Source organism: Hermetia illucens, chromosome 1 (assembly GCF_905115235.1).
Source record: "Hermetia illucens chromosome 1, iHerIll2.2.curated.20191125, whole genome shotgun sequence".
Lineage (NCBI taxonomy): Eukaryota > Metazoa > Arthropoda > Insecta > Diptera > Stratiomyidae > Hermetia > Hermetia illucens.
The window spans coordinates 135756305-135772952 of record NC_051849.1 but is presented as its reverse complement, the minus strand read 5'-3'; the positions used below and the strand labels follow the sequence as shown (position 1 = coordinate 135772952).

General features: G+C 37.5%; 1 protein-coding gene across 1 annotated transcript in view; it reads left to right on the top strand.

Moving 5' to 3' along the window:
* LOC119658720 (protein gustavus) overlaps positions 1–16648 on the top strand; it is a 293290-nt gene that overhangs the window by 18857 nt on the left and 257785 nt on the right. The window lies entirely within an intron of this gene.

The window sequence follows — 16648 nt, the reverse complement described above, 5'->3', positions numbered from 1 at the left end:
TTCTAATTTCCGCTAACGGTTTTCGGAAAACCTTGGAAGGAATAAAAGGAATTGCCAAAAATCGTCAACGATAGCATACGTAGGCGTAATTGGCGTATTATGCCCTACATAAGGTTTCATGGCAACCATCTTCAATTTATGGTGTTTCTGTATATACCATCGTGCTTATACGATATAAAGAATCCTTAGTTGTGCTTTTTATAGCAGTTTCATATTTGACTATTTTGCGCAGCTCTAGATTTGAATACGATAAGTCCATATTGGATTTAATATAAGCAGGGTAATAATCTCGGGCGAGCGCAATGCTGACCACATTGCCTCTTTCAGGATACTGTAATCCTGTAGTGTACCGTTACGGTCCTGAATGAAGTTCTCTAACACACTTCAAGGCCCTGATCCAAATAGATTGTCGCGCCAAATATTATTATTATTATTTTATATACGATCGTTCTAAACTGCTGCAAACCACGCTTATTAGCCAGCTTAAATTTGTGACTCTCAATTTCTGTTATGAGGATTTTTGCTTCAATGCATGGGCGAAGTTATTTAGTTATTTAGAACAAATATCCAGAGCAAGTATTCCTATTTAGAATTCCAGGCGCTTAAATTATTTTCTCGAAGTTTTGGAAGTAATTAGATGATAATTATTATTTTATTTTCATACTTACAAAGAATACTCGCATCACCGCTTATAGGTATGGTGCAATTGTAAATGAAATAGAGTAACGACCCAAGGGTGACTCCTTGAGGAACTGGGATATCGACCTTTTTCTTAGTAGTGTTTGCTATTCATTCCTTGGTGGAGTATAGGGCATCTGCACAGTTAGATTGTGCTTCAATTTCATTATCATCAAACATAACGCTATCAGCTAAAAGAGAACTGCGCTATGAAATTGCTTCATGCATTGACGCAACCTGGATGACGTGGCGTTCCACAACTGGTGTTCTTTGTGATCGACGTATCAACGAACGTCTCAAATCTAAAATTTACTGCAATGTCGTCCGTCCTGTCGCTCTCTATGGTTCTGAGTGTTGGCCGACTATAAAAGACAATGAACGGCGTCTTGCGGTAATGGAGATGAAGATATTCGTTGGACTAGTGGCGTGACACGTTTTGATCACATTCGAAATGAGGATATTCGTGAAAAGTTGGAATAGAATGGGAAAATTGCAAGAGAGTCGTCTTCGATGGTATGGTCACGTAATTCGTGCTAACGATAATTTACTTGCCAAGATTGGTCTGAACATCGAAGTCGATGGTAAACGATTAAAATGCCAGCCGAAACAACGGTGGATTGATACACTGGATGGAGATTTAAAAGCCTCGAGTTTGCATCCAGATCAGGTATTTGATAGGGCAAATGGCGAAACCAATCACGACAAGCCACCCCCGCTTGTGAGCGGGACAAGGGCTGAAGAAAAGTAGAATATAACGCTATGCAAGTGATAAGCCCATAGCGGCGAAACAAACACGAGACGAACACAGACATCCATGACGATTGGGTTTCGAACACAAAGCGAGATTTTGAAGCTGGCGCTCTACTCTCTCAGCCACCGCGCCTTTTTCTTAGTGCTGATGAATTTTCTATATTTGAATCAATTAGGCGATTGAGGGTGCTTTCTGTAGCTGCTACGATGCCCACTAGTTGTGCTCAGTACTGTTATCACCAGCAGCTAGGCATTTAAAGAAACAGCGAAATTAGTTTTCGATATAAGGAGTGTATTGAATTGGGTTAGGCCATTAGTTTTTGAAGTGATAGATTTTTGAACCGTTCATTTTAACAATATCTGAAGTATTAGATTGTTGCATATGAAATGGCTGATTTGGCAATCAAGTGAAGTTAGGTGCGATTTTGCTGTATCAAACCACCACCAGTTGGCGATGTTGGTGTAATGAAGTATAAATACTCCTACACTTAATCAAGGAATCATTTCAGTTTTGACCATCGTTGTGATAACAGTGAATAGAAAGGAAAAAAGGATGAAAAAGAGCCAAGAACATATACTTTTCTATATGAGTTCAAACTCGGTCATAAAGCAGCGGAGGCGACCAATAACCTTAACAGCGCATTTGGAGCTGATACGGTAAATGAACGAACCACACGGCGTGGGTCGAAAAATTCCGGTCAGGCGACGTAAACCTTCAAAGTGGGCCACGTGGACATCCAGGACCATTGATTGACAACGCCAAGCTGCGTTTGCTCGTCGAATCCGACACACGTCAGTCTGTGAGGGACATTGCAGAGAAACTGCGCGTAAACTATTCAACAGTTTCCCGGCTCTTGCAACAACTTGGAAAAGTGCAAAAGCTCGAAAAATGGGTTCCACATGCCCATACAGAGCAAAACATGGCGCTTTGAATGGAAATTTGCAGTTCTTTACTCACTCTCAACAGAAGCGATCCCTTTTTGCACAGAATAGTGGCATGTGATGAAAAGTGGATATTAAACGACAATCGTCGCCGATCAGCACAATGGCTAGATTCTGTTGAGCCACCGAAGCATATGCCGAAACTGAGCCTCCATCCGAAGAAGGTAATCGTGACTGTTTGGTGGTCTACAGCTGGAGTTATCCACTATTATTTTTTGGCACCTCGAGAAACGATAAATGCACAAAAATACTGTGCCCAACTCGAGGAAACGCACTAAAAATTGAGTATTCAACGGCCGAGATTGGTCAACAGAGATGGTGTGATACTCCTTCACGGCAATGCACAACCTTATGTATCCAGAACAACGGTTCAAAAGTTGAACGAATTGCAGTATGAGACTCTCCCTCATCCACCATATTCACCGGACCTTTCGCCAACCGACTACCACTTTTTTAAGCATTTGGATCATTTTTTGACGGAAAAACAATTTAGGAACGAAGAGGCTGTCAAAATTGCCTTCGCGTATTTATCAACACCCGACAGTTGGACTTCTACGAAACTCCCATACATGCTCTTGAATGTCGCTGGGAGAAGTGCTTTGAATCTACTGGCACCTATTTTGATTAAATAATTAAATTTTTGTAAGCTTTGCAGTCGTTTCAAATTTTAGTACCAAAACGGCCATTTCATGTGCAACAACCTAATCCATAAACAATGCCCATGGTTGCATGGCTAGCACTTAAATGCTGCACTTCTTGGTTCTCATGTTGTCTTTAAAGACAGATTTAACTTTAAGGTAGGTAAAATCAACTTTTGACATATGTTACTTAAATCCTAGTTTGGCTATTAGTCAGGTTTAATTGTTTTTATTTTAATTCAACAACAAAGAGTAGCTGAGGTTTCTTGTTGCGATTTTTAATATTGGAGACGTTTTTGGCTTTTAAAATTTGCTAATTATGGGACCTGCCATTAGTAGGTAGCATGCATATAACATATCTACCAAATTTTTTAACAAACACACAAAAAACTTGAAGTTTTACAAAGAAAGAGGGAAACTCAACTAACATTTACTGTACTGTCATTTTTGATGCGTTCATTAATTTCAAAAGTCAATGATCATATTGGATTTTGTGAAGTTATTGATTGCCAAATATAGTTGAAAGGCTGATGAACTTTTAAGCATTTAGTTGCTTCCGTATATTCGGAAAATGGATGCCTGTCTTCTCACATGACCGCCATTGTAATTTCTGGTATTCATTGTACCATATGAAGTCTACTCAAAACTATGAGGCGATGATTATGTCGATAATAAGGAATTAAGTTTGAATTATATACTACCTTCATTTTTTCAAAAATCTTACCAATAAATTGATAACTGGTTTTGCAAACTCCATCTATCTCGATCCTTATTTGCAAATAGATACTTTGCAATTAAAATTCAACAGATTTCTTCCGCGTTTGAAGTGAATTTGCAAGGTTTTTCCTATTGGTATACACTGTATGTTTAGACAAACATGTGTTTGCAGTTTTTGATTTTAGTTTCACATTCATTCTGTAAAGATCTTCAATTGATTCTAATTTGAAACCACTAGTTCATACCACAAGTAACGATATGTAAGTATTACCTTTGCGTGATTTAGGCTCAATAACAAATTCACCGTCCCTCCGCACGCCAAGTAATGGTGTGAGCGTAAATTTTTTATTAGAGGTTCACCTTGTAAAAAAAAATTTGTGATGCTTGATCAATAAGAGGCATGTCTTGTAAACATCCAATATAAATGTTTTGTTGGGATTAATGGCTGAGAAATATTCAGTTTTAGTTATCATGCAAAAAGTGAAGGTCAAGTTCTTAGGTTGGTTGCGACGATGGAAGAATTTTTGAATTACATGCGATAAAAACGCCAGCAAAATTTTGCTTTAATTAATATTAGAGGGTAATTGCGAACACGCGAATTTGGAGGGGAATTCATTGTTTAATTGTAAATCAATTTTGTGAGAACAAATTTTACAAAAAGAACTTCAAATGCTTCCACTTATCCTAAAACCCATGCGATGTCAAAGTACTTAAAAATTTATGTTTGAACTGGCCGCAAATTTTGCAAGATGGTTTTCTTTTTAAGAAAATAATTTGATCATTTGGTTTGGGGTGAATTTTATAATTTGAAATGTTGTGACCTCAAATCACTTTGTGCAGTTATCACTTCAAATTTATAATTTTAAGAAATTTAATAATGTGATTTTATTTCCTATGAATTCGGATAAGATAATAATATAGTTAAAATGTGCTTTTGAATCAATTATACAAGTATATCCATAAGTTCTGTCAGTCGATGCGTATACCGAGAAATGTTAGACCACCGAAACTAGTAACACTGCGCACGGAGAGTACCTGACCATACCCCACTTCCGTCAGATTTTCAGGTTCCGAAGGTCAGTAGTCAGCGTGAACGACAACAAGATGAAGTTCGGTAACTACGAAAATAGAATCGCGATTATTGCGTTGCGCCAATGTTGGAATACGCCGAAAAAGATACATAGTTTGTTAAAAAAAACTGCCGGTAAACGAATGATTCGTTTTGAGGACATTAGGTCTCTACCGAAAACAGTTGATGTGTTGACAGCCCGCGGAAAAATTCAATCGACAAAATGATCGAGTATATGCTCACAATTCTTATGAAGCCAAAAAAATGCTCCGCAAGTGCAAAGTCGTCACCATCCGACTTCTGTTATGGTATGGTGGGGCGTCTCATATCACGGAGTAACTGATATTCAGTCCTGCGAGCCCGGCGTTAAAACCAATGCGAGCGTATCTGAAAAGATGTCAGAGGATGTAGTCGAGCCATTGAGTGAATCTCTATTCGCTGGAAAGCCGTGGTGCTTCCAGCAGGACTCGGTCCCTGCTCACAAAGCCATGACAATTCGGCAGTGGCAGGGACGCATGTTCCTGACTTCATAACCGCGGATGCTATCGAACTTACACCGATTTCGAGAGTTTGAAGGCTAGCATTGTGCGTGAAGCGATCGATGCATGGCCTCACAATCTTCGAGCCTGTATAGCTGCCAGCGGCGCCCATTTTTTCGTTTGAAAGCTTCATGTTTCCCTTTTCTAATGGTGTACTTTTCGATTGATTTGGTTTATTACTTCGTGAGAAATAAAGATTTGTTTGACTGACAGAACTTATGGCTATACTATGTAGATACGATATCTGTGTAAACTACAATACAGATTCTAGTTGTATCAATATTTGGTTGTGTTCTGCTATTTTGCGATTGATTTGCTAATTTAATTTAGTTAGTAAATCTTCCTTACATTTTTTCATTTGAAATTTGCATTGGATTTTTTGTAGCAAACTTCTGAAAAATGAAACCGGTTCTTGATAGTCAACTGGTTTACTTTACCAGTCGACTGAGGATTTTTTTTTCTTTTTCAATCTTTTATTAAAAATGCTTTCCATAGTTTATTACAATTGTTTCATAGTGCAGTAAATTCAAACGAAATAGACAATTTTGACCCACCTTAATTCTGTTAATAATAATGCGATTTCCTTCAAACTTTCCAACATATTTGTGCTCTGTATCTTTGCAAAATTTCGTAATCCTAAAATGAATTTAAAGGGGCTTCTCAATTAAAGTCGAAAATAAAATAATTGACTTTTATCAACTTTATTTGAAAGGAGATCAGTGTATTTTCAGTCCTAGAGTTTATAGAGAGTCATTTTCCATTTTTTTATCAGATTTTCTGGTTGTGCAGTTTGTGAGAATGGATCCTGAAATATTTAACTATTCACTCTCTTAATTTGCAACAAATGTCAAATTTGATACCCCACCTGGCCATATTTGACAATGGAGAAAAAAAAATTGCTCCCTCTTTTCGGTGCCTGCGGGCGTCCTGTATGGCATTTGTGTTTTTGCTCTCACGTGGTAGCGACTTGCATAATTACAAAGCAGCTATCCGTGAGTTCTTTTCATTGAAACCGCCACTAAGAAGGGTTACGCTTATCTCCCACAGTTAACGTATTAATAATATTCTGTTTTACATGAAACCTTGAAAATAGTCTTAGGATGGGATCTCGAGGCAACAATAAGGCAAAACATGAACGAATAATGACTGAACAAAGGTTTTCCAGATCTATTAGTTTCAGCAAATAGTATGCGGGGTAAACTTGGAGGACGCAAAAATTCCTGAATACCTTAAAATTGAATGTCAGCATTGGCCTAAAAAGCAAGAAAATATGTCCTCTTAAAAAATTAAAAACTAATCGATTTTATACCGTTCCCAAGTGCCACAGCTTCTGCTTAAGAAATATCACACTGACCAACCTGATACTGCTTGCCATTATCTGGTACCTGTTATCCAGATGGCTTAGTGGTTAGAGCGGTAGACGATCATAGCGGAAGGTCGTAGTTCAAATCTCACTTTTGGCAGAAGGATTTGTGTGTAACTGGATGTCGAACATCAGTTGACTCAGCTATGAATGAGTACTTGAGTCACAGGGCGAGGGTAATGCTGACCAGATTGCCTCCTAATGTACTGTCACGATCAGGGTTGTGGTGTTTTTTTTATAAAAATCAAGATTTAGATCAATTTTCATTTTTGTTAAAATTTCTTAGATTGTTTCAATACTTCGATACTTATTTAAATGCACACTTTCTATTAATTGATGGAAACTTTGTTATTATTATAGATCAAGCTACAAATGAATAGGAAAATCAACAAGAACTATTTACTAAAATATATAAAAAAGAACACCCATTTTGCCGCTTATTTACTATCCAGCTTGCTCCGATTGGATTGGACCTGACAGAACGTTGAAAAATCCTACCGCAATATAGGCGTTAGTTAACCATGGTCAACCATACTGCGTAACTGTGACTGAGACGATTGCGGTTTAGTCCAGCGCAGAGGCAACTCACCAGACGATGCCTAAAGCTGGTCGAAGCCGTAGTCGTCTATATTTTTTTTAACTTTGGGTATAAGCCCAAAAAAAATAATCCATGGACCAGAAAAGTGTTACAAAATTGTTCTCCAATTGGTCCGGTCTGGCATAAAGTGGATGGCGGGCTCAGGGCTCCCTCGATTCCAAAAGAAAGGTAGAAAAGTTGTTTAATATTTTTTAATAATTCCCTGTTTACATTGTTTAAATGGATTGGCTTAAATTTAGGCAATAATTGCCAAAGGCAGCAGCCTTAGCTGTCGCAATTGGCTAGTAGATTATTAATAAATTTTAGCCTGATCTCTTCATGATAATATTCATGTTACCTATAAATATGTACAATATTTTTACAATTTTTTGGTATTCTGACAAATATATTTTGATGGAATCCAATAGGATATTCAACTTCAAAAATATTTTACAATTTACAAGACATGCTCTCGTATCTCTTTGATATGCAAATCCTTGTCAAAATGCCTTATTCATTCTCATTATCAGTTGTTAAATCCAATCGCATTCTTGTCATGACTGATGCGTTATTCATAACTAAACTTGTAAGTCTCCATTTCTACTCATTCTTTTTCTATTACAGAATCAACTCTATGAGATTTTCCAGATATGTGGATGCTTCTTAATAAATATACTTCATCAGATTCAGTAGTAACATACTGAAAATAATGCTATCAATGTGAACATTTGACCACAGTAGAAAAATCCTTCTCTTCTCTTCATTGTAAGCGTCATTATGATCTGATTTCCAAATCAAATCGTGACTGTGGCTGATACCCGGTTACAGCAAAGCTGGTGTTTATAGCATATATAACTTTCGCAGTTTGCCTAACTGTTACTTGAGTTCACCTTAAATCCTTAAAATAAGTGTTGACAATGGTTGATGTCAGAGGTGGAGAAGATGTTAAAATATTTTCTATTGAATTGGTACTAGGCTTGCAGTTGAAATTACATTGCCCTCATAGCTTTCAGTTGATTCACCTATTCACCCGACAAACGATCATTAACGACAATTTCGCGATAATACTAGGGTTTTTTGCCGTGTAGGGTCGACATATCATGTAACGTGCGTTTACAAACATTAGATTTCTAGTTAGCAGTTAGAATTTAGAATAAATACAAATTAATTTTTAAAAAATCTTCATTTATTTGTTGATGATGTTAAATGAAGTGCTCTAACACCCTTCAAGGCTAAAAGCCAATTAGATTGTCGCGCCAAAGATTATTATTATAAAATATATTATTATAAATTATGCAATGGGAGATGGGGGTGATTTTAGTACAACCGAACGCTGCATGTTGCATGAGACGGACCAAAGTTTTACACGCTGTTTTTGAGTATAAAATTTTTAAAAATGAATGAAATAAAATCTTCACAAACATTGAAATAACAGACAACTCTCTAGAAAGTTAGTTAATAAATTCGTTAACACAGGCTTTGAAGCGTTTTCTAAAGGTGACAATGCGATCGTGATGGGTCATCTAAATGTCAAAGTGGGCAACACTTTGCTCGGACATGTAATGGGGAAATACGGCTTTGCAAACCGTGACGATAATGGTTGGAGGTTCCTGGATTTCTGCAACTTCCACCGCTTGTCATTGATGGCATATTGTTCGAGCACAGAGTTTTCCATAAAGCAAGTTCGTTTCAACTGACTGACGAGTAACAAGATTGACTACGTTTCATGCAGCATGCTTCGGTCTCGAAAGGGATCACAACCTAATGGTCGCTTACGTAATGCGTCTGCCACTTCTTGCAGAGTTGGAGAGCTTCCACCCCCCGCATAATGAAAAAATTGGCATGTGGTCACCAACTTTTCGATCGTCGTGTGAAGGACGTTAACGGTCGATATCTTATCCACGACGACGAGCAGTTGAAGAGGTGAAAAACACACACCAAAAAATTTTCTTAGGAGAATAACTTGACTCTAGGGATTGAAATGATAAACAATTAAATTTTAGATTGCCTTTACTTATAAATTCCAGCTAAACATGTCATCACAGACGCGGTGTTCTCATACGGTAAAGAATTCGAAAAACATATCCCACAGATCTTTATTGCCTGCCAAGCGGATAGCTCAGTGGTTAGAACACTAGGCTGTCATACGGAAGGTCGCGGTTTAAATTTCACTGGTAGAAGTGGGATTTGTATCGTGACTTGTCGTCGGATATCAGTGGACTCAGCTGTGAATGAGTTAAATCATGCTAATAATCACGGCGAGCGCAATGCTGACCACATTGCCTCCTACAGAATACTTTAATCCTGTAGTATACCGTTACGGTATTGGATGAAGTGCTCTAAGACATTTCAAGTCCCTGATCCAATTAGATTGTTGCGGAAACGATTATTATTATTAAGAGCGCAAAGCATTATCATTGGATTCGCTAAAGTCATGTCACCATGCTTGTACCTTGCCCTCATTTCATGTCGTTGTGATCGCACTTTTGCTTTGTATTATGTCGTTGTGCAAATTAAGTTGCTTTAACTCTGTTTCCAGATTTTTAATATAAGGGATTATGTTTGGTGATGTTTTGTAATGTAATATCAGATTACAAAACAAAATTTGGTAATCTGTGGGCTAGCCACCTGACAATTTTGAAATTTTATTTACCGAAACGTCAACATCGCCTCGGATAGGGAGTCATCTCACGGCTACAACTTTTGGCTATCGAAAACAGACTATGATTACCTTCTGGAATGTGCGCATGCTCCTGGACAAGGATGACGAGGGTCCTCAGAATGCTCATTTTCTCCAACCCGAGCGGGAATTCCAAAGATATAAGCAGAACATTCTGGGCCCAAGCGAAGTAACATGATCGAAGAAAGCACTTTTATCTCTCTTGCGGCAATGTGCTTTTGCACTCCCGAACTCCCGTTTCTGATGGTTACTGCAAGGCATGTTGTTTTGACCTGGGAGCCGATTTCTAACAGACTTCTAATCGCAAGACTCTGATCCAGGTTAAGGAATATCACGAACAGTGTTATGCCCCCAATGGAGACTTCCAATATAGTGGAGAGCGATGTTTTCTACGAGTAATTACACGCTGTCCAGGAGAGGCTTTCTGAAGGTTACATTGTGATCGTGATGGGAGATCTGAATGCCAAGATGGACTCTGACAACAACTCGCTTGAAAATGTGATGTGAAAGCACGGTCTTGGCATCGCCTCGTCATTGGTGTCATATTTTTCGAGCACAAAGCCTGCCTTAAGTTCAGATGGGAAAGAAGGACGTAATGTGCACCTTGCAATAACGTGGAAAGAAAGTGATTTGACAGCCCAGATGAATCGTCATCTGTATAAAAAAAGTGAGATCGATAGAACTAATTGCTATCTGGTTGTTCCCAGGCGTGCCTTTCTTTGCATATGTGGACAGTTTTTTCTACATTTGGTCTGGCCCAATCTAGCCTTCAGAATGGACGGGGTACTAAAAGATGGCTTGTTCCTTGTTGGATAGTTTCCAAACGCCTATCTAGTATGGCTGAACCGTTTGGACTCTTTGCTGGCATCCGTTCAGAAATCTGAAAACATTTTGTTTATTTACAGCCAATTTTATCTGAATTTCTCTTCGCTGTATCACACACACACATCTTACAGCACAAACAAAATCTAGATTTTCAAATAAGGAAGTATGATTTGGGTAGCCTAATTTTTGTGATCCGTGTTGACGTTTACCATCTCTGGCTTTGTGAAACCTAATTGAATACAGCGTACAAGTATGCACCAATAGTTAAAATTAATAATTCAACAGTAGAATAAAAGCAAGGAGCAAATTAAAATTCGAATCTTGGGTAAGGTCGTGCCGTCTACTATTATCAATTCCTCCAATAGTGAGAGGTCCATTTCAAGGTCAGGATGGCAACAGTTGCTGTTTAGATATGATATGTATAATATGTCGGTACTACCATGTATTGTCCCATCCCCCTGTTATATCATTTAGCGACATTCTTCACAGATGTTGAAGCTTTCCCTTTTATTTCTTCTTTTAATACTTTCCTTAATATGGCTTTGAATTGAATGACATTGGCATAGGATTAAAAGGATTATACCATGAATTGGTTGTGACTGGATTGCTGATTTTTTCTCCTGCCATGCATGGCGTCAGATGTCGATACCAACATGTTTGCTGATTCAGCCCTATTTGTTACACATAGCTATCAAGTTATCAAGCAACTAGCGTCACACAAATAAATAATGCAAGCCAGTGTCGTCGCGTAATTTGTGGCAATAATATAGCCCACATATATATGCGAAACTACACAACCATCTTGGTTGCCCATTCTCGGAGACAGTTGTGCGGTTTTCGCAAAGAGTTTCAAGGTGAATACAAATTATTTATTAAACTTGAGACTTGAGCTTCGACCAAGATTTGTGATCTTTCGTTGAGCTTGTAGCGAATCGTTATTGTAAATATGGAAATTTGTCGTTGTAGCATAACCTTAGTGGAAGGGAATGCTCAGGGTGTAGATGGTCGATGGTGCATGAAGAATTATAAAAGGTTGGTGGATGTAACTCGATGTAACTGCCATTGATGAATAGAAGCCGGATTCCTGCTGCAATTGACAATACCAAATAGGAGATATTGGACGAGGTCAAGCGCTTTCTCAAATCTGTGGATTTACATCCAGATCCAAATTTTCATTGAATCGATTTGAGGCAGTCACACAGAAATGGGTTGGTTTTGCGTACTAAACTCTTCACAATTTCTCTCTCACCTCACTTGCATATCCCTGCTGAGTTCAATATCAAATTTGAATTTGCAAATTGAAAGGCTCCGCGATAAACAAATCTGTTGCTACTCATGTGCGATGTGATAATTTCTCAAACGATTTCTGCTAAAATATTTAAATAGGCTTCGTTAATTTGTTTTATAATGTTTGAAAATTGAGCACGGAATGCTTGAATAGATCACATAATATCGTACTTTACGTTGATATGAAAGCTAAACAAAGTGTGGCCTAGAGTGATGCGAGCGTCTTCAGACAAATTCCCACATCATCAATCTCCGGGCGAGAATTTGAATAGGTTTATAGGAAACGTAATATAACCCGAAGACATCAAAATGGTGATAATTGTATTAAATTTTTAAATTGACAAGACTCATGAATGTGGTCAAGATCATCAGCAAGTTTTCGTGCCATGATTCGCTTTTATTGGAAGTAGTCGCAGCAACTTCATTTCTGTGGATAAAACAAGATCCGTTACTTAGTTAATCTGTTGCAATGCAGTTTGCAACGTGCAATTGGCTGTATGTTAGTATGTCATGGTTAATGCATTTAGCATGACAGATGTAGGTACAATCGTAATCGCATCAAGCTTTGCTTATGAGTATGCAATTAGGCCGGGATTAATCATGCACCAGGTATTACTTTTTCCGGGATAAGATTGATACCATTGAGAAACATTGAAAACTTATTTTGTCGGGGCTGTGTTTTTAAAAAGAGCTTGACTGCAGAAAAATCAGTAATCACGTATACAGACTACAACTTTTTGAAGAAAGCTCGTGGGGTTAGCATATCTATTCATAGCAGAAGTTTTTCATCGTCTTCCTTTTGTTGATAATTCACTTGTGAATCCTAGAACTATTTCCCAAGGATGGGGAGAGGCCACTCTTTTTCTATTTATGAAAAAGTCATGATGTTGGATCTATATGAAATCTAGGCCTCGAAATATATACCATTCCAATATGTACGATCCCAATATGGGTCATCATGGGTCATCCCGTGTGACAGCTTCGATAAACCGAAGATGTTGCGTTGGACTAGTGGCGTGATACGTTTTGTTCACATCCGAAATGAGGATATCCGCGATCGATATAAAGTTGCAGAGATCGGAAGAACTGCGAGAGAAGTGTCTTCGATGGTATGGCTACGTAATTCGCGCTAACAAGAATTCACTTACCAAGATTGGTCTGAACATCGAAGTGGATGGTAAGCGGCCAAAAGTCTGACCGAAACAACGGTGGCTTGATACACTGGATGGGGATTGTAAAACCTCGCGATTGCATCCAGATCAGGCATTTGATAGAACCAAATGGCGAAATCGATCACGACGAGCCGACCCCGCTTATGAACGGAACAAAGGCTTAAAAAAAGAAGAAGCATAAATCTAATCTAGAGCATGCATAGAATATCTAAGTGAAATTATACGGTGTTTCCAACGATTAATTATTTGAAATAATAAAAACTTGTTGTTTCTTTTTCGTTGGTGTGAATATTTATTCTTGCAAACACCGATATTTCGGGAACCACTTGTTTTCTTCATCATCTTCATCATGTTAGCACTGATGAAGGGAACAAGTGGTTCCCGAAATATCGGTTTTTGCAAGAACAAATATTCACACCAACGAAAAAGAAACAACAAGTTTTTATTATTTCAAATGCATAGAATATATTGGCAAAGTAATTTTCCCAAATTGCGAATTCGTTGGAAAGCTACACAGTGGGAAGTAAGATGTTCAAGCGCGCAATGCGTACACGTGAACTTTCATACGCGTTTTTCTCAAAACTGGATTTTTTTAACTAGCGCCCATTAATTTTCAAAACCGTTCAATGAATTTAGATAAAATTTTAATGGAAGATTCTGCACTATTGTGGCTATCGTGGGAACTAGAATTTTTTAATAATTTTCAGTTATAATTTTTAAAAGCATCCGAAAAGTTGTTGTTATTGTCAAAATATTCTAATTTTCACGATAGACATTCCCTTATAGATTAAAGTAAAATTTGATAAACGAGCCTACCAGAATCGTGAACACCGCTTGTCTGTTTTTTTTCTACATGGGTGCCATTCCAGGCATTGTCGCGATATTTTGAAATGGGAAAATTTACGCATATAATTTAAGATCTCCATCGTATTTCACGGTGGTGGTAGACCATCATAACTAAATATCTTGTACTGACTTTCATCTGTAAACCCAACTTATTTCCAGAACGATATATCCTCGTCCTTTCGTAGAAAAGCAAATCCTTTTCTTTCAAGTTTTCAAATCAGTCATCAGACTTTTTTCTAGCTATCCTAGAAGAATACTCGCGTTTGTTTAATTTCTTCGCATCGTCCTAGTGCTAACCTCCACATTACACTTTTCTAATAGGTCTTCTCCTAGTTTTACACTTGTTCTTGGATTTTTGCGTATTGCCTTGACTATCACTCTTTCTTCCTTTTCATATAACTTACAAACGCACCATGTCCTTTTTGTGATTTAAGCTATTTTCTTTTCACAAGCCCACATTTTAATCTCAACTTGGTATTACAATGGTATTTTATTGTTATAACATTTGCTCAGAAGCTGACCGTTTTCCCCACTAAAGAAGCTAGAGAAGTCCGTAGAGTATGTTTTTCACAAAGGAAGAATGTTCCTTTTGAAGACCTGTATGAACCAGGCATCGTAGATTAGAAGTAGAATAAGAATTTCTCAAAACCACGTTTTTAAAATTGAGCAAAATTCTAACGGCTCCAATTTTCAAAGTATCAAATTCAGAGTTTTTTTTAGAATTTTTTTGTGAAGAACTAGTTAAAGATACAAATACGAATATATATTTATTAATATCTTGAGCGTACATAGTATTTTTTCACCCCGATCGCATAGTTGGTTATTAAAATACAGGGCAATTTATGCACCCATCTCCAAAAAAGGTGTTTTTCTGCTGCCACGCCAGATCATCTTAAAGAAAAAAAAAAACTAAACGGCATTTTAACGTGCAGACTTAACTACAGTCCGCAAACTAGGATTATTAAAAAATATGAAAAGCTAAATTTTTGGTGCCGTATTAAATTTTTTTGTGAATTTCGGTGTTTTTTTAGCTCCTTAAATGAATAAAAAAAAATACCGAATGAATCGCAAATATTCTAGTTTGTGGACCGTAGAAATATATTCGGAATAAGTCGTGAAAATTTCAAAGAATTTGGTTGGATGGATTTTGGGCTATGGTGGGAGTATATTTTCAATATGCAGTTTCGAGAAGAACACATTTCAAAAATAGAATTTGATTTTTAGCCATAAAATCTTAACTGATCATTAATCTGCTATACCTAGGTTTCATCAAGAAACCTATGTAAAGCCTTGGCTTCAATTCTTGTCCTTTTAGCGAAGTCATTCGAGGGTCATTCGGACCGATAAATACGCGCTTTATTACGGGGATCGACATAAGTCTGCCATGTGACTTATTACGTGTTTAGATTTCATATGGATGCATCATTGTGATTTTTTCATATTTTTCAGTTGGATAGAACGAGACGTGCTACACTTTTTGGGGCACACGTTTTGACCCCCCTCCATTATGTTTCACCCGATATAAAAAAAAAGTCAGTATCGAAAAGTGGTAATTGAGTCCCTTGATTTCACCCCACATGACTATACTCTGTGAAAAAATTTACACTCCCCTTACACATGTATGAGGAGCCCGCCCTCAAACTCAACAGAGAATAGTGCCACTTGCTGTATATAAAAAGATTTCACGAACCACAAGTTCTCAACAAATTTCGTGACAATTCGTTTGGCCATTTCCCGGTAAACCGGTTATGACAGACAGACAGAAAAATTTTTGTGTATTTGTGACTTAAATTTTATTGGATGTAATTTTTTCTGTAATATGTGAAAGTTTTTTTGTTTGAATGTTTATAAGTTTACAATTGTTTTTCGATTATTAGTGCCTAAATTCTAGAGAAATTGGTTTTTGCCATATGGCTTCATCGGTGTTTTAAGGTGCTTTCTAAGTCGTGTAGTCAACTATTGTGACGATTTAGATTGCAGATATGAGTCGAAAAAGATGAACTGATAAGGAAATATTAATGGAGATTTTTGGTGGTGAGTCCGAAGAAGAATTTGGCAGCGAGGAAAAAGATGTACATTCGACGTTGACGTGATGATGCTATTGTAGACGTCGAGTGACATATTGCAGAAATCAGTTTGTTTATTCTGATGATTTATTTAGATTGAAATGGTTTAAACATTTTTGGATTTCAGAAGTTACTTCTCGAAAAGATTTGCCTGGCGATGATGTGGTAGAAGAGGAGGCTGGATCATCAGGATATGAATTTCGTGTTAATCTCAGGGATACACGCTGGCGACTAAGAAATTCTCGCAAATTTAGTTTAGAAAGACGTGGAAAAAAATGTTAATATGAACGCAAGTGAAATACGGACATTTATTGGAATCAACATTTTGGCGAGCATTGTGAAGGTTCCTTCATACAAAATGTACTGGGTTCATTTAACAAGAATTATATTTATTCTGGATACAATGAGCACGAATAGGTTCGAAACCACCAAATCAAACCTTCATTTGAATGCCAATACCCAAATGACACCAAGGACAGTAAGTTCAGAGTTTCAGTTC